General features: G+C 38.3%; 1 protein-coding gene and 1 non-coding gene across 2 annotated transcripts in view; one reads left to right on the plus strand and one right to left on the minus strand.

The window, feature by feature from the left end:
• Positions 1 to 18,456, plus strand: part of Foxp2 (forkhead box P2) — a 494,130-nt gene that overhangs the window by 353,460 nt on the left and 122,214 nt on the right. The window lies entirely within an intron of this gene.
• On the minus strand, positions 11,047 to 11,165 carry LOC121463552. The gene has a single exon (XR_005976459.1). It is a non-coding gene; the product is annotated as a 5S ribosomal RNA (ribosomal RNA).

Genomic DNA, 18,456 nt, shown 5'->3' on the forward strand with positions numbered 1-18,456 from the left:
TTTATTAAAAAATAATGATGCAAGTTAACAAATGAAAACAAATGAATAACAGATATGATTATATTTGTTAATTTCTATCTTGATTATATTTTCATCTATCCTTATATATCTTCATACATGCCCACCGATCTATAGCTATATCTAGATATAGATAAACATTTTTGGTTATGGATATATATTTGATGTCCTTTTCACAAGTGCATTCTTACAGTTCAGATGTTGGATTATAAATCCATGAAAACTGCAATGTATGTGTAGCAAAATCCAGCATGGATTCTTAAGAATGGCAAGAGGCCAAGATTTTAGCTCTGTGCTGTGCTCCATGTGGCTTCTGTTTTCATGGTCACAAGAAGACTCCCTTTCCTCCTGCCATTGTGCCATGGTCCAGGCAGAAGGAATAGGGAAGTGAGTGAGAAAAGATCAAGCACAAATGAGAGCTGGGGGATTGACTCTGCCTCCTTTACTAAGAAACTTCCTGAGAAGCCACTGGCCTGAACTGCACACACTGTGAACACGAGGCATGTTAGCAGTCTATGGAGCTATCTTTATTGAGTCACTTTCTCCCAATAAACTAAGTTGGAGCTCTTAAAGTAGAGAAAAGGGGGGAAAATGATTATGCTCTAGGCTCTCAGCAGTTTATGTACCAGTGTTTACCAAATTAGTTAGTACTGATATGCTGGGTCCTAGAGTTTTATGGAAAAAAAACAGATGTATAAGGTGAGATGCTTTAGTGATAAGAGGTATTGTTTTGATCAGGATTTTAACACAAACACTGCCCTCACACGCACACGTACTAATGTGATTGAAGTTCAAAAGGCTTTAGAAGATTTAGTTTTAATAATTTTAGTCACACTTAGATAACAGTTAGACTCCGAGTATGTTCATTATGCAGTGGTTCCTCCCTCCAGAAGTCCCTCCAGAAGATGTGCCTATGTGCATCCTAGTGAGGCCTCCTGATGGAGCACAAATGAACAGCAGGACACACACTGGGAGATTGGAAGTGGCGAAGCTTTTGCAGTGTTTGCAAGCAGAAATACAAGCATACTGTAAGGGTGATTGGGGTAAAATGTTTTGGGACCTGAACATTAAACAAGGGATGACAGAAAAAGGGTTTTGATTGTAGTATTTGTATTAAATATCACTGAAAGACTGAAAGTCTTAGCGTTTCTCTAACTATCCAGACCCTGAGAGACATATTCCATAGGTCTTCCATGTTTTGCAGAGAAATCTGGATTGTGAGCAGAAACAGGAGCAAAAGAGAAATTTGTGGAGGGCATGAACGAATGCCCCAACCTCCCCCGACCCTCTGAAATATGGGGTTCCTATTACACAACCTGCCCCCACCCTCTGAAATTTGAAGTTCCTATTACACTCAGGCTTCCAAGAGCTGTACCTGTGCTCTGTTATTTTATTCCCACAGAAACCACAAGTTGGTTGGCACGGTCTCTATTTCCCTCCAGAAACCCGAGAGCTAGAAAGCTTAAGGAAATTTCCCAGGAACCCACGATTCAGTTTCAGCTCTCAGGCTACAGAACCTCTTTTTTTTTTCTAACATTTTTTCAAGGACAATATTTGTAATCAGTCATATCCTAGCTGATCCTCATTTGGGCAAGAGACAAGGACCAGAAAGTCATATGTATGTCCTGTGATGAATGCTATTCTACCATGGAAGAAGGAAGACAAGACCCTATGTCATAGGAGACCCTGCCTGACCAAGCCTGCAGTTGTGTCCTGAGCCTTCCTTTATCTATAACATCAGTGAGCCAAAGATTATACAGTTTCCACTGTATTTATTGCATGCTTTCAAGTACTTATTGAGACCTAAATTAAAATACACTTAATCTGCCTTCTTCATTATACTTAGGGGTTGTGTCCTGGAAATGCAGGCATACGACAGGTTCTACGTCAAATTGTGAAAACAGCATAAACCAAAACATTTATATATACATCTTATGAGTGTTGATCAAATCAGCCATATATTTCATCACCTCCCAATATTTTTAATCTCTGTATTGCTTTTTAAAATGCTGGTATTTAGTTGTCTGCCCCCATATGCAGTTTCACTTTATTTTAATTTATTTTTAATATTCATTTGTCATTTTCACTTTGAAACTCACTAGACAAGGACGTTTAAAGTCAAAACAAAGCAATATGTGATAACTAAGTACCAAGGACTAGGGAAGTCTTGGAAATAGGGAATAGGGAAGTCTTGGAAATAGGGAATAGGGAAGTCTTGGAAATAAGGACTAGGGAAGTCTTGGAAATAAGGACTAGGGAAGTCTTGGAAATAGGGAATAGGGAAGTCTTGGAAATAGGGAATAGGGAAGTCTTTGTTGCCTGCTTTCTTCCTTTCCCTCTCTACACCATTCTAGTTGCATAGAACATACACAAACCCAACATTTTCCTCAATTTGCTTTCAGGCACCATTTTTGAAACTTGACATCAAACTGAATGCACGACATACAGGAATAAACAATTATAAATGTACACATGACTCTTGGGAACTTTCTAATTAGGATGACCTTAGTCTTTGGGAGCAAGAGAACATTCACGTTTCTGTTGGAGCACTCATGATTGCTCAATTATGGAGTATACCCTCCCATCACTAAAAGATCAAAATGCATTAATTCTTGCCTTACTGGTACAGATTATTTTAAAAGAAACACCTATTCTAGAGCTAGTTGACTGTGAACAATGTATTTAAAGAGCTAAATAAGAAAGGGTAACTTAAGCACTAATCTATGTGCTGTTATTTACCATTGCCACTCAATGACTTCCAACACTACTAGACTAAGGCAGGGTTAGCTCACACACACACACACACACACACACACATCTTCACATCTTTTGTTCGCTTTTACCGTAATACAATTATTTACTGAAATGAAAGTTCAAGAATATTGTAGAAATAAATTAGAAAGTCTGTCTCCTCTGTAGAATTTCATATGATAAAAAATAGTGATCTTTCTCTAATAGGAAAACAACACACAAAAACAAAACATCCTATTGGTTACTGAACAATGCATATTTCCATGTATGCATATTACTTCTCTATAAGCCCATCAGAGGAACATGACTACGTTGCTAGGCAGATACCAGGTACCAAGGGGAATTCAAAGTGTGCTTCTCCTCAGGGAGTTGACACTCTGGCTAGATAAAATTCAAGATAATAACCATTCTTTTATGCCATTTTAAACAAAACTTAGAGTTTAAAGTATTTAAAAATCTTCTTGACAGTTATGGCTTTTAAAAAAGTGTTCTGTGGAGTAAATTGGGTTCCTCTTTTCTGTGTTTACTGAGTCAGCTGTCACTTATAGGCTGAACAGTAGAAAGTTTTCAGAATTCTGTCCCCTGGTGCTTTGTTTGGGGTCTTCTAAAATTCCTTTGACAGAAATCCAGGATATGGTTATTGAAGTGATAAAACAAATTTGAGGGAAACAAATTTAGTGTCGGACATGCTGAAAGGGGCAATCATCAAAGTCTTTACCCAGACAGAAAAGCAGAGGAGAGCCAGGCAGTGGTGGTGCAGACCTTTAATCCTAGCACAGGGGCAGGCAGATCTCTGTGGCTTCAAGGCCAGTGTGGTCTACAGAGTGAGTTCCAGGACAGCTAGGACTACACAGAAAAACCATCTCTCGAAAAGCAAAACAAAACAAACAAACAAAAACCAAAAAGGAAGGAAGGAAGGAAGGAAGGAAGGAAGGAAAAGAAAAGGAGAGAAGAAGAAAGGATGCAGTATACTTTAATGATGTCTTTAAATTAAAGGAGATTAGCTCCTTGGTTTTAATATAAGAAAACTTGGCTGAACCTTCATGAAAGTTGCTGTATTTTTTGAAGAATATTTGCAGCTTTTATAAGCTTTGTGTTTAAAATGTGTCTTTTCTTTTAAGATTTACTTATTTCTGTGTGTGTGTGTGTGTGTGTGTGCACATGCACATGCCTGTTTGTACACATGCTCCATACATGCAGGTTCCCAGAGAGGCCAGAAGACCCTCTGTAGTTGGAGTTACCAGTATTTGTGAGGCGCATGGTATTTGTGTTCCACATTGAACTTGGAACTTTGGTAAGAGCAAGTGTTCTATATTGTTGAGATATCTCTCCAGTCCCTAAAAGTTGTTTTAAGTATGCGAATTTTACTTTTTTCATATCAAAGTCTTATGGTTTTGTAAAAATATTCAGGACATATAAAAATTATAAAGAATTAAATTTTATGTGGTGACTTAAATGTATAATCTCTACACTCAATATGGGTCAGCCTGGGCTACACAATGAGTTCTAGACAAGCTGAACTCCATTGTGATACCATACTCAGAAAGAGGGGAGATGGATTCAAACTTGACATTCACCCAAATTTCAACTTTTATTTATCATTCTAATAGATTACTATCCCGTTAATATGTTTTTCGCTGATAGTGCTTGAATGTGTATTGTAGTCTTGTGGCATCCTCCTGGCAGTATAAAAATGAGTGAAATTTTGTTTTAAAACTTATCTTGGCAAAGGATATTGATCCTGTAGTACATGATCCTCGAGAAGCTAAGTAACAAGTTGAACCCTAAGAAAAACATACATAGATCCACCTGGAAAGAGGAAACAGACAAGATCGCCTGACAAAATTGGGAGCATGGGGGTGGGGGTAGTAGAGGCAGCAGAAAGGGGAAGATGAGGGGAGAAGGGAAGGGGGAGTAGAACTTGAGGGAACGGGATAGTCGAGATGGAGGAAGGACAGAGATGAGAGCAAGTAAAGAGATATTTTGATTGAGGGAGCCATTATGGGGCTAGTAAGAAACCTGGCACTAGAGAAATTCCCAGGAACCCACAAGAATGACTCCAGTTAAGACCCTAAACAATAGAGAAGTAGGGGCCTGAACTGGCCTTGCCCTGTAGACAGATTGATGAGTATCTTAAATATCACCATAGAACCTTCATCCAGCAACTGATGGAAACAGAGGCAGAGACCCGTAAAACGCAGTTGAAGAGTGGGAGAAGTGAGAATATGTGCAAAGAGGTCAAGACCATGATGGGTACACCCACTGAAATAGTCTTACTGAGCTAATGGGAGCTCACCAACTCCAGCCAGACTGGGGAAGAAACAGCAGAAGTTTAATTAGTCCCTCTGAATGTAGGTGACAGTTGCATGGCTGAGGTGGACTCCAGGGCCACTGGCAGTGACAATAGGATTTACCCCTTCTGCTTGTGCTGGGTTTTTGGGAACCTATTCTCTTTGGATGGAAACCATGATCAGCCTAGATATTGTAGGGAGGGCCTCGGGCCTTCCCCCAAAGCATTGTGACTCACCCTCTCTGAGGAGTTAATGGGTAGGGGGTGGGAAGGGGGTGTGTAGTTAAGGGGAGGAGGGAAGGGAGTGGGAACTGGGATTGGTAGGTAAAATGAAAAATGATTGCTTTCTTTTGTAAACTAATAAATTAATTAATTAATTTAAAAACAACTTGTCTTGAACATGAAATTCACTTGAAGGCTGTAGCTTAGTGCTTTGTCATGGAAGTGCCTCGCCATGTGTTAGTCTCTTGGCATAATTCCAATCATGTCCTGCGGGGAAGGTGAGACTCCAGACACTGATAGTGGAAAGGCCTAGGGTTAGGGTAGGGCTCCAGCACTTACTGACTGCATGACACATTTTCTTTTCCTTTCGATAATGAACATTTGACTCCGTCTCTAACTCTAAAAAGATTATTGATTGTATGCTTTGTTTTTAGCAAAATAAGATACTGTCTTGTGGTATTAAAAAAACTTTTCAATAGGTCAAAAGTTTTAAATATGCTAATGAGCTGGCCGTTTTTCTTCCTTTTAAGAACGCAAAGCACCACGACTATTTTCAGATTTAGAAATTTCAGATTAACTTGCTCTTGCTAAAGCACTCTGTTGCTAAATGAAATGTGTTGTTTGAGTGTTACACAGTGTATACCATCAGCCATCTGAATATAGTTTCAGCCCATTATGTTCCACATGCCCCATGACATAGCAGCTTATCTGTCTAGAGTGCTTCTCTCTGTGCTCAATTATATAGGTAGGGATTTTAATGAAGAAAAATAAAATAAGGAATATTTAGAAATATAATTATGTAGAGGTCAGAACTGTGAAAATTGCTTTTCTCACAATTACTATAACTTAGCTTTATTGCCTAAATTATATAGTAATAAAAATTATTTTTATACTCCAAGTAAGTAGCCTTGGTTCTTGGTAAGAAATTGCAATATTTTCTCTTAGGAGAAATCAGCTCCATGATAGGTGGTAGTGATTTATTGAACACTGTTTTCCTAGAAGATCTGCAGCTAATTTAGTAACTGTGACAAGGAAAAAATAAGAAGCAAACAAACAAACCTTGGTGGTGTTTATTTAAGGCCCGTTGTGCGTCACAGGAAAAAACACAGAGCATTGATTGAATGGATACCCAAGTCTTTCTGTCTGGTTATATGAAAACTCACCCTCAGCTAGCGTCTTCTCCTCTGATGCAGTTTCTAAGCAGACACAGAACTGCATTAAAACCACCAGCTTCCAGTTACTTGTGTAGTAGATGCTTAAATCTTCTATGAGCTCTTATAAAAATAAAATATCTCACTGAGAATACAGTGGTTTAATAGTCACCTCTTCAGAGGTTAATAGAACATAAACAGACTTGCTTTGTTTCTCCAGTTCATTAGTAAACATGTTCTCATTCATTTTTCAGGAAATAAATAACTTACTGAGACAGCTCTACCTTCATACCCTATTCATGACAGACGATTAAAGGGAGGCAGTTCTGTTGACAGATGACATAGGTATCCTATACCCCACAAGCTAGAGTCCAGCTCAGTGGTTTAAACAAATGAGTTGGGAGATTGCACAGAGGTGATAAAACTGACTTCCTTGATGATTCGGAGTCCATATCTGACAGGAAAACAAAGCAAAGCCTTAAAACGATTAAACTTCTGTGTATTAAATTTTGAATGTGTTCGTTAAAATGTTAATGGAATTTCTCTTTTCAAAGACAACTATTCAAAAGCTTCCCCAGTGGCCTGTTACAGGTGTTTTCCCAATGATCTAAAGACTTTTTTCTCTAAGCTCCAATAATATATTTGTTGTAGAATCTCTAGTTCCAGTTCCAGTAAAATTTTCCAAATACATTTTTATTATTCCCTTAAGTATTTTTCCATATAAATAAATGCATCCCATTCTGAGGAAAATATGATGAAAAAAATCACTGAAAATGCAAAGATTGTAACTGACAGTACTGTGCTTATTCTTGGTTAATATTAACTAAATGAACAGTGGGTATGACTTAAGTATTGCCTCTTACCAGTTTTCAAAAGCCAGGAAACTTTTAAACTGTGAGATAGCTTCCAAATATTGAGTGAATGCAGTCCTATATGGAGCACCCAAATACCCGTTCAGATTAGTGAGATGTGATCCGTCCTGCAGCTGCCTCAAATTAAGAACAGGTGTAGAAGACAGATTATGCAAATACTCATATTAATGTAATTGTCAAATTGGTGTGTTTACCATTGTGCTTTTAAAGAGTAGACTGTATTCCTATTTTAAATGTAAATGAGCTTCATTCTTGAGAGCAGCTATTGAGTAATGAAACTTGGTCCTGGCTTAGAAATGTATAATTTCTAGGAGACTGTGTAACACAGTTCTAATATTTGACCTTTTCCACAGTAAACCCTTGCACATACTAAAAACAACAACTCTGTATTCTCTCAGAACATACACAGTCATAATGGGTCTGTGCAAGTTTAATATGATTCTGTTGGGTGCTGCAGTTCTCTGTATCATACATAGAATGAGGTAATTGCTTTAAGTGGTTTTCTTTTCATCTCTTTTGTCTTTTCTAAACTATAACTCTTAAGAAATACAGTCTTTGAGCATCCAAACTGCCTAGGCTCCCACAAAGCCAGTACATGCAGTAGGATCAGAAACCCATTGCCATTGTTCTTGATTTCTCAGTAGTCCTCATTGTCCGCTATGTTCAGAGAGTCCGGTTTTATCCCAGACTTTTCCAGACCCAGGCCAGCTGGCCTTGGTGAGTTCCCAGTAGAACATCCCTATTGTCTCAGTGTGTGGGTGCACCCCTCGCGGTCCTAAGTTCCTTGCTCATGCTCTCTCTCCTTCTGCTCCTGAGTTTGGATGCTCAACTTACTAGACCTGGATGGAGGTGGGGGTTCCTTGGACTTCCCACAGGACAGGGAACCCTGATTGCTTTTTGGGCTGAGGAGGGGGGGGGACTTAATTGGGGGAGGGGGAGGGAAATCGGAGGCGGTGGCGGGGAAGAGACAGAAATCTTTAATAAATAAATAAATTAAAAAATAAATAAATAAATTTAAAAAAAAAGAAATACAGTCTTTGGAGAAAGGCCATTGCACTGATCAGAATGAGTCTGAATCATGGCATTCAGTTACTTTGATCATAGTGACATCCTTAACTATTAATTTTGATGCTGTAAATCATGCTTTGTGAATATAGAGCAGTCATTTCCTAGTGACTCACCCACATGCCTGTGTGATGAGTTTATCCTGCCCAATTTTTACTCAGTTTAGACACTCTTCTCAAAGCGGTGTCTCTGTCAGACTCATTCTGGTCTTTTGGGCTCCTTTAGTGATGAACACTGACTCATTATTTCCTATGAATGACTAGCACTGGAGCACTGGTGACAATGAGGACAGATGCGTCTAGCACTGAAGTTATGTGTCTTGCATCCCACGTGTCCCCAGTTCCCTTTAATTCGTTTTTTTTTTCCCTCTAATGGAATGATGATCTTGAAGCATTCGCGTCTTCCCATTTGTTTGCTAATACATATTCAGAGCTCACTGTGTTTACCTGGCCGTGTGCTTTTTTATGCTTTTTCATTTCACACAACAAGATGCTGAAGCTAAGAAAGGCTAAATTGCATTATCTGAGGTCATGTAGCTGACGTTTGGGTTGGGTTGTAAATTCAAGCCTGTCTACTACAAACCATGCGCCTCTTAACCTTTCATCACTGATCGTAACAGCTTCTTTACTGCCATTCACAGTTTTCATTTGGGGGGAAAACATACCAAGTAAGGATGGCAAAGCACGTATTGAACATGACTGGTGCATTTCCCAAGCATCCTTATGGATTCTAGCTGTTTTAATTTGTAGTGTGGTTCTCAAGGGAAGTTTCACATCAACTGTGCCAAGGAGGGGTCTCAGTGAACCCTCACGAGAAGAGGCCAGTGGTTTGACAGGACTGTCCTTAGTCTGTTGTTCCCTGTGCTACATCAACCCATCATGCTGATGAGAACATTGAGATACAATGGGACTTGGTAATGAAGAGAGAGATTTACCCAGGGATGTTGCCAGTAATCTTCTAATATGAAAGAAATGAGTGGCAGAAGCAGACATATTGAGTTTCTCTTAGGTTGATAAGTTTTGATGTCAAGTGGTAAGAGAGCATCTTTCTCTAGGAAAGAATGTTTCTCTTTGCTGAGTGGTGGTGGCACATGCCTTAAATCACAGCACTCAGGAGGCAGAGACAGACAGATCTCTTTGAGTTTGATGCCATCCTGGTCTACAGAGTGAGTTTCAGGATAGCCAGAGCTACACAGAGGAACCATGTCTCAAAAAAAAAAAACAAAAAACAACAACAACAAAAAATCCTTTCTCATTATGTCATCAGCCCCTTCCTCCATGTTTTTTGTTTGTTCATTTTTCATTTTTTTCTAGCTCTCAAAAAAAAAAAATGAAGAAGGAGAAAAGACTGATAGGGAGCAAATCATAGAGATCCCCACCACACAAACTTCTTTGTGTTTAACTCAAATTCCTCATTAGAGAGTCTGTCATTTAAGCTTATTGGCAAGGAAAGGACTGTAGCTGAGACCAACAGCAGGTGAAAAGTAGTTGATCCACAGGCTGCTGCTTCCTTCCCTGCAGGGATCAGAAAAAGAACAGCAATGTCCTCCAGTAGCCCAATGCATTCTTGGGGCAGGGGACCTTGATCTAAGTGTCCCCCCCTACAGAGTAAAGTATGCAGTAAAAGAGGAGCTGGCATGCTTTGGACGTTAGAACATTAATAGTATGAGACAGGATTTTGTTTTGAAGTCTAATTGATGTAGCAAAACATCTTTATGGTTCTTTTGTTGAATCAAGTCCTCTTCTTAAAATACAAGTTTGTGGAAATGACCATCAGATGATGAAGGCAGGGCTTCCTCCAGTCCAGTCTCCAAGAGTCTCCAGGGCCGCTGATGCCGCTGTAAAAGGACAATACCCTGGAAAGCAAAGCATCGAGCAGCCCATATCACCCTTCTGTTCTGTGCTATGGATGGTCCTGGCTAGGTTAGTGACAAACGCACTTCATAGCTATTTTGAATAAGAATATATTTCTGGTTTGCTGCTTAGGGTGTCTCCATAAGAATGACTGCTCGAGGAATGGGGGGGGGGATCACATCTTTTTAATACTTTTAAATTGTTCTTTAAGGGAAAAGTCTCCAAAACAAGTTGGAAGATACACAATAAATCAAGCCAATGATGTTCATTTCTTTTGTATATTGTTATTTTCACATGTTTTTGTAGAAACGTTATATTGAGCTTCTAATATTATTATGTAAAGCAAAATTCTCACAGTTTCAAGAAGGGGGATTTGTTTAAAATATTAAATATATCCTCTCAGTCCTTGTTCATATGAGTCCTATATTCATACCCTCTTGAACAATGAGTCAAGAGTGATATTACACAAAGTATCTTTATTTTAAAAACTCAGAATTGAGTCTTACTTAAAGATTGGAAGCTGATGTAATAAGCTATGCCAGCTATCCCAGAAGCCATTTCAATAAACTCTGTACCCTGGCGTTGGTTTTTAGAAATAATTGCATGCAAATGTGGTTGAACATCTGTACCGTGTCTCTGAATCCTAACCAGGCATTTTCCATTAGATGTAGTCTGAAAATCACATTAAGAAAAATATATCATCTGTGAAATTATGTTCTGAATGTCCCAAATAGCAAAGGAAGGGTCCATGTTCAGTTAAATCTAGTTCAAAGTGTTCCCATTTGTGTATCCCAAAAATCTTTTTTCTTTCTTTTTTTTTTTTAAGCCTACAGCACCCGGTATCCCCAGGCGGTCTCCCATCCAAGTACTAACCAGGCCCGACCCTGCTTAGCTTCCGAGATCAGACGAGATTGGGCATATTCAGGGTGGTATGGCTGTAGACTGTATCCCAAATTTCAAATGCTTCTTTCACCACCACCCCCACTTAGTGCTATGTTATAACACTGTGGGGAGGTCATGTTTACCAGTTTGTCTTATCTACCATATCACAAAATCTTCTTGAAAATACATGAGAGCTCCTTTTATATATTGTATACAAATGTCCTTAAGAAATATCCTATAATGTACAGGGAACATGTGTCAATAAAGTATAAATAAATGAAAAAAATCTAATACTTAACTTTTTAACTTTTGCTAGAAAATACAAAATTTCACCTTATTTTTGTTCCTCTAATGGTAATATATTTGTCATAATTAAAATTTTGTTACTTGGTTCCCCACAGTAGAATTCTATAAAAAGAAATTTGAAAGTTAATTGTGCATATGTGCATGCATGGACACACACATGTCTGCACATCGTAGTATAGATGTATGTGCATATGACATGTGTGTGTAAGTCTGGGTAGTACATGCTTCTTCATATGGAGGGAGCTCTGAGAGTAAATATTAGGAGTCAATTTTTGTCTTCTATTTTGTTTTGAGGTAGTGTCTCTCTTTTCTTTCTTTTTTTTATTTGCAATTGTATTACATGTACCAATTGGTGGTCTATGAGTTTCTAGATAATTCTCATACTTGTACATCCATTAACACCATAGGAGTATAGGAAATCTCAGATGTATAATACTGCATTCTGAGTTTTTCCTGAGTTCAGGGGCTCTGACCTTAGATTGTCAGGCTGCTTGGTCAGTACTTTACACACCAAGAGTTCCTCTAGACCTTGAACCCAGTTTAAACATGTGATTTATTAACATATTTGCAGAGTTTGGAGAAGATTGTTAAACAAAAAGATAGATAGATGATAGATAGGTAGATAGCTGGGTGGGTGGATGGATGGATAGATAGATAGATAGATAGATAGATAGATAGATAGATAGATAGGTGGGTGGATAGATTGATAGATAGATAGATAGATAGATAGATAGATAGATAGATAGATAGATAGATAGATGAAAGCATTTGCAACTTCAGAATTGCACTAATAGGAGTCTCAATATTAGAGACGTGTTTAGACTTTATTTAATCTATAACAATAAAGCATATATTCATTTAATAGCTGGCACAAAGTGCATAGTATAAAGGACTTAGCTTTACAGGAACACATTGAAGATATGCTTACATTTCCTTCTCATTCCTTGCATTTCGATCCCCTGTCTTCAATAGAACTCGCTTCTCTGAACTTACTGTCCTCTAGGGCTCTCTGAGTATAAGGAGCCATCAAACTCTTTCATGTTATTTCCATTTGGGTCCCTAAATGTTCACTGTTTCCACTTATGTCATACTGTTCACAAGATCATCTAGGAAATCTCTCTGCCTCCTACTTCCACATAAAGTATTTCTGTTCTGTTCTTCATAGCTCCCTCTGCACATAAGCACACCTAGTTAGCTCATTTGCTTCATGGAGTTTGTTCCCACTTTTTCCATAAAGATTTGGAGCAAGCATTTCTACTTGACTTTCTAGTTCTGTTCTGTTCTTAGTAAATGATGCATAGTATTATCCATATGAGTGAGATGGCAATGTATCTATAAACATGTCTATTTTATCTAATCATGAATGCCATATTTTAATTTTTTGTCTTCTGATCTCCCAGTGTTCATAGGATATTCGGCTTATTGTTTTACATAGTTAATATATTTTTTAATAAACTTATTTATTTTTAATAATAGTTAAAAGTATTTTTAACAACACAGACAAACACACACACTAAGAGGGAGAGAGAGAGAGAGAGAGAGAGTGTGTGTGTGTATGAGAGAGAGAGAGAGAGAGAGAGAGAGAGAGAGAGAGAGAGCAGAAAACCACAATAGTCCGTAGCACTTTGCAGACTTATGTCTTGCCATAAGCACTGGTCGCCTGTGACCTTTGCTACATCTCAGAATGCAGCCACACCACTCAGAGCGCCCTGTATTTTCTCTGATTTTACAGTAACTTCAGGTACGTGAAACACTCTTGATTTCCATCCCCAGAGAGTCACATTGTCTATGGATTCAGTAAGCAGGTGCCACTCTCCTCCTCCCAGGCAGCAACTGGTCACCTGCTTCCTCCTTGATTTCAGCCCCACCTGTGGAGACTGCCTTGCTCTGTGGGTGAGACGTGTCCACATCCTTTCGATTCTCAGCTCCTCTGCTGAGATTTCTAACAAGGGCACCAATTACTGCCAGTTCCAATGGCAACTTTCAGAGTGAATAAGAAGAGGATCGACTAAAAACAGAGCAAAAACCTGACTGGTGCCATTGCATTCCGTCATCTTTGCTTACTCCTCAGCGATTTCATATTCTCAAATCTATAAAATTAACTTATGTCAGCGGGCTTAATTGAGTAATATGGAATACTTCAACAATTTCAAACCTTTCAAACACCCGAGGTACTGCATAAAATGTTGGATAACACTCAACAATTTTTTAATTTAAGGTTTACTTTGTCTTTTGTGTTCTATCTCCTCTTTAAAAAAAATTAGACAAAATCTGTTAGACTTTAATCTCAGTGCTTGGGGCACAGAGGTAGGTGAATCTGTGTGAGTTCTGAGCAGCCTGGAACTGCTACCATGCACGCCAACCCAAGCTGCTTTGTGAAAGTCTCAAACAGGAGCAATAGCAACACAACAAAACAAAAGCAAACAAACAACAAGAAAAAGAAAGAAAGAAAGAAAGAAAGAAAGGAAGGAAGGAAGGAAGAAACTATTCTTACCCAGCAAAATAATAGCTCAATGGATAAAGGAACCTGCTACCAAACCTAATGGCCCGTGTTCAATCACCAGAACCCACATGGTCAGGGAGAGCTAACATTTGTGGCTGTCCTCTGACTCCACATACTCACTCGAGGGTGCATACATGCATACACACTAGACAAATCTATAAAAATAAATGCAATAAAATGTTAAGATTTTCTTTTTTGCAATATATTTAACAAGGGAATAAAAATGAATATAAAGTTTTAAACTATGGCAAAATTTAAGATCCTAATGTTCACCAATAATGAACATTATTTGTAGGGTTAAGACAGCCCCTTTAGGGGGGCGGGGTTTGCCTCGGGCGAATGCCTGCCAATAAATGGGTGCTCGGGGAGGCGGCTCGGCCTTTTTTTTTTTTTCCCTCCCTACCTCCTGTACTACGCTGGAACTCTGGTTCTGTAAGTTTATCATTAAAGTGGTAAAAATTCTTTGACATCTGCATTGCATTTATATTGCGCGGATACAATTATTTATTAATTAATATTGATACCTGGCTGAGTGATGATATTTTGTTTCTAGCTTTTTGTATTTTGCTATTCTTCTGCATTTGATTGTGTCTCGAACCCTGTAAATCCTGTTTATTTATGCTGACATTTTGATGCTAGGGAGAAGTATTTATAAAGCTGAAACTATAACAGCAAATGTGATTAAGTTTGCCAACAATGATGAATGAAGCAAAATCCTGATATCTGAAATTATTTTTGATCCAGTTCATAAAAAAATGCAATCTTCAATTTGTTCCAAAAATTTATTTGTTGGATACTAAGTTTTATCGTGTGTTTATGAACTGTGATGTAGTAAGGGAATTTCTTAATTTGTGCTTTGGTATCACAGAAATCTTAAAAAGTAGGCATTATTTAATGAAAACGAACCAACTAGCCAACAAAGTGGAAATAAAATCTAAATAAAAGTCTTGGTTTGGGAAAAAGCAAGGATTTAGATCTAATGGACAGGTGTCAGGCTGGCGGGGTAAACTGTCCCTCACCAGTGACGACGTCCTCAAGAACCCCATCTCTGATTGTGCTGCCTGTTCGTAACCAACTCACGCTTGTCCAGTCCCACCCGTTTCTGTGGAAAGAAGAGAACCAGACTAGTTCACAAATAAAAACACTGGTGCTATTACCAAAAGGGAAACTGGTGCTGGTTAGGAAAATTAGCAGATTTCCTCTCTTGTAACATTGAGTTGATAAATGCAATCTTTGGATAGCAACTTATTCTCAGATAATTCACCTCTCTCCAGAAATCCAGAGAATGGCTAGGATATGGCACCAAGTGACAACGGCAGGAGGACTCAGGACTTCACACAAACATTACATTGTTTCCCTCAATTGTTCTCACCTCATAGTTTTTTGAAAAGGGAGCCCGATGAACCTGAAGCTTGTCATCATTTAACCTGTGCTGGCTGGCCGACAGACTCAGGGGATTTACCTGTTTCTCTGCCCTCTGCTGTGGAGTAACAGATGCTCACAGCCATGCCTGTTTTTTTTTGTTTTTTTTTTGTTGTTGTTTGTTTGTTTTTACCTAAGGGCTGGGGATCTGAACTCAGGTCCTGATGCTTGGCATAGAAAACATGGTTTCATATACTCTGATGTAATTTTGAGTTCCTAGACTCAAGGAATCCCCATTATGAGCATACGGGCTAGCTTCTCTTGTTAGTCACCCTTCACCTCTGCATCTACCTACCCAGGCTTCCTCATTGACCAGGCTGTATAAGATGATAAAATATACACTATTCTGTGTTCTTCTTTCTCTCCTTGATTAGCATTTATTCTTGCATTTTTGAAATATTTTCTTTCCTTGCTTCCATGCTGAAGAAAGCAACTGAGTGTTTCTACAAAAAAAAAAAAAAAATCAAAGCATCAAGCAACATTTAGAATCTGACATCACTTGAGCGCCCTTGCTATTGGCGTTCGCAATGCTAATGTATGAACACTGGATTTTTTCTTCTCTTGCATCCGTTGCCAAATTTCACTACACACCCTTTATTGCTAGAAAGAGAATTCAGAGGCCACAATAAAGGAAACCACCCTGCTTCTCTGCTTTCTTCTCCATAGACCACCTCATATAGGCATGTCTCCGCATTCCCCTTGAAAGACAAAAGCTCTCCATCAATAACTAACCACAAGTACTATGGCTTTAACCTGTAAGCTTCATATTTTCTTATTTTTCTTAAAATTTCTGAATTTTAGGTATATTTCTTCATCTTTAAAATCCAAGTAATCAATAAAGCATGGTCATATGGGTACATATTCTTCATCATAAAACATTTTCAATGAGTACTTACATTTCAACTTCCATTCCTTCCCCATTATTACATAGCTCAGTTTGGTCTTCATCAGTATCATTGATGTATGCAGAGGTTCATCTTCATTTATTCTTGTGTAAGCTATTGACAATTTTTAATATTTTATTTTATTTTGAACTTTTTATTCAAAATACTTTTTCCTCACATATATCCTGATTATGGTTTCCCTTCCCTCTACTCCTCCCATTTCTTCCCTACCTCCCCTCCATCTGGATATGTTCCCTTTTTGTCTTATGTTAGAAAACAAACAGACTTCTTACGGATAATAATTAAAATATAATATAATATAATATAATATAATATAATATAATATAATATAGTAGGATAAAACAAAAGGCTAACACATTAGAATTGGACAAATAGACAGAAAGCACATGAAACAGAGGCCCACATATTCAGGAATCCCTGCCCCAAAGAAAACACTAAACTAGAAGCTATAATATGTAACCAAAGAACCTAGTGTAGACCTGTGTTGGCCCTCTGAATGCAGCCTTGGTATCTGTGAGTATATCTATTGGGTGAATATAGCATGTTTTCTTTATCCTTTCTTCTGTTGAGGAACATCTAGATGGTTTCTCATTTCTAACTATTATAGGTAGAGAAACAACAAACATGGCTGAACAGTTTCTGTGGTAGGATGAAGCATTCTTTGGTTATATGCCCAAGGGTGCTATAGCTGAATCTTGAAGTAGATTGATTCCCATATTCCAGAGGAACTGTCACACTGATCCCATAGTGAGCCTATTGCCATTTTGGACTGCCAACCCTACCCCTCTGAGGATTCCTATTCTCTCACTTTAATTGTGCTTTCTCTTCTCTGTGTACAAGTTTCCTGCTTAACTTCTATGTTGGTAATGCTAAGTTCTGGCTGCAAGTTATTGTTGCTGAAATGCTTGTTTTTATTTTATCATTTAACTCCATTTTCATTGTGAATATTCTCCATTCTTAGTCTAGCTGACTTAGAACTCATGATGTAACCCAGGCTAGTCTTGAACTCATGGCAGTCCTCCTACTTTGATCTCCTGACCAAAGTAACTAATACAATTCATAACATAAGAAATTAATGAATTTTTAATAATATTATGATTTAAATACATCTCTTTCTATAACTAAGTTCATAGTGCTCACAAATTCTATCCATAGAATTCTACCTCAGAAACAAATATTTTGATAATGTAAAAGTAACAGTTTGACCACATCAAATGCAGTATTTTTAAAATTACAATTAATTTTGTGTGCATGCATCTGTGCATGTATAGTGTGGGTGGGTGTCTGTGTGTGTGTGCCATCACAGATGTGTGTATACATAGTAAGATGATCTGACGGATTCAGTTATCTTTCCACCGTGTGAGCCCCGGTGATGAAATTCAGGTCATCACATTTAAGCAAAAGTACCTTTTACCTTCTGAGTACCTTTTCAGGAAGAGGATAATTTTTATACTGTTTCTAGAAGGACTAGAGATTTCTGATTGTAAGTAAAGACATAAAAAGGAGAAATCCAAAGGATTTAAGATTGTCTAGGAAATTTAATTGTTCTTGAATAGTAGGAATATTTTAAGCTAGAAAATTTGAGACTATGTTGTGTTCTCCATACAAGATACAGAGAATTTCCAGCCTATTTGAAGGAACGGTATGTAAATCATGAAGGTGTGAGTTTAGTTGGAACTGGCTGGCTGCCTAAGCTGCTAAGATTCACTAGACAATTACTTATGGCAACCAGCCAAAGCTGCAGCCATGAAATGGAGAAGTATACATAGTTTAAGAAAAAAATATCTAACTTTAGGGAATCAGAAGACTAAGGCAGCTGACAGATAAAAGAGTTTATTCAACTTACAGTTCTACGGGACTATGATTTCATCACTGCAGGGAGGTAGGACATCAAGCAGAGAAAATGAGATGCCGGAAGAGGAGATGAGAGCTAGACTGTTTAGCTGCCATCCCAAAGAAGACACAAATAAACTGGAAGCAGGATGAGGCTCTACAGTCCCAAAGCTTTCTCCCAGAGACACTTCTTTCAGCAATGCTGCACCACCCACACATGCCAGAGCAGTGAAACCCACTAGAAGCCAGTGTTCCAGTGCCTGACCTATGAGAATCCTTTTTTTCTCAAGCCTCTTCATTGTACACCCTCACCTCTGTAGGCTTGTAGCCAGATTACAATGCCAAATGCTCTTAGTCCAACTTAGAAAGTCCCTGTAGTTGTT

The sequence above is a fragment of the Microtus oregoni genome, unplaced genomic scaffold (genome assembly GCF_018167655.1).
Source record: "Microtus oregoni isolate MIOR12 unplaced genomic scaffold, Mior012 000026F_ref0000081, whole genome shotgun sequence".
NCBI lineage: Eukaryota > Metazoa > Chordata > Mammalia > Rodentia > Cricetidae > Microtus > Microtus oregoni.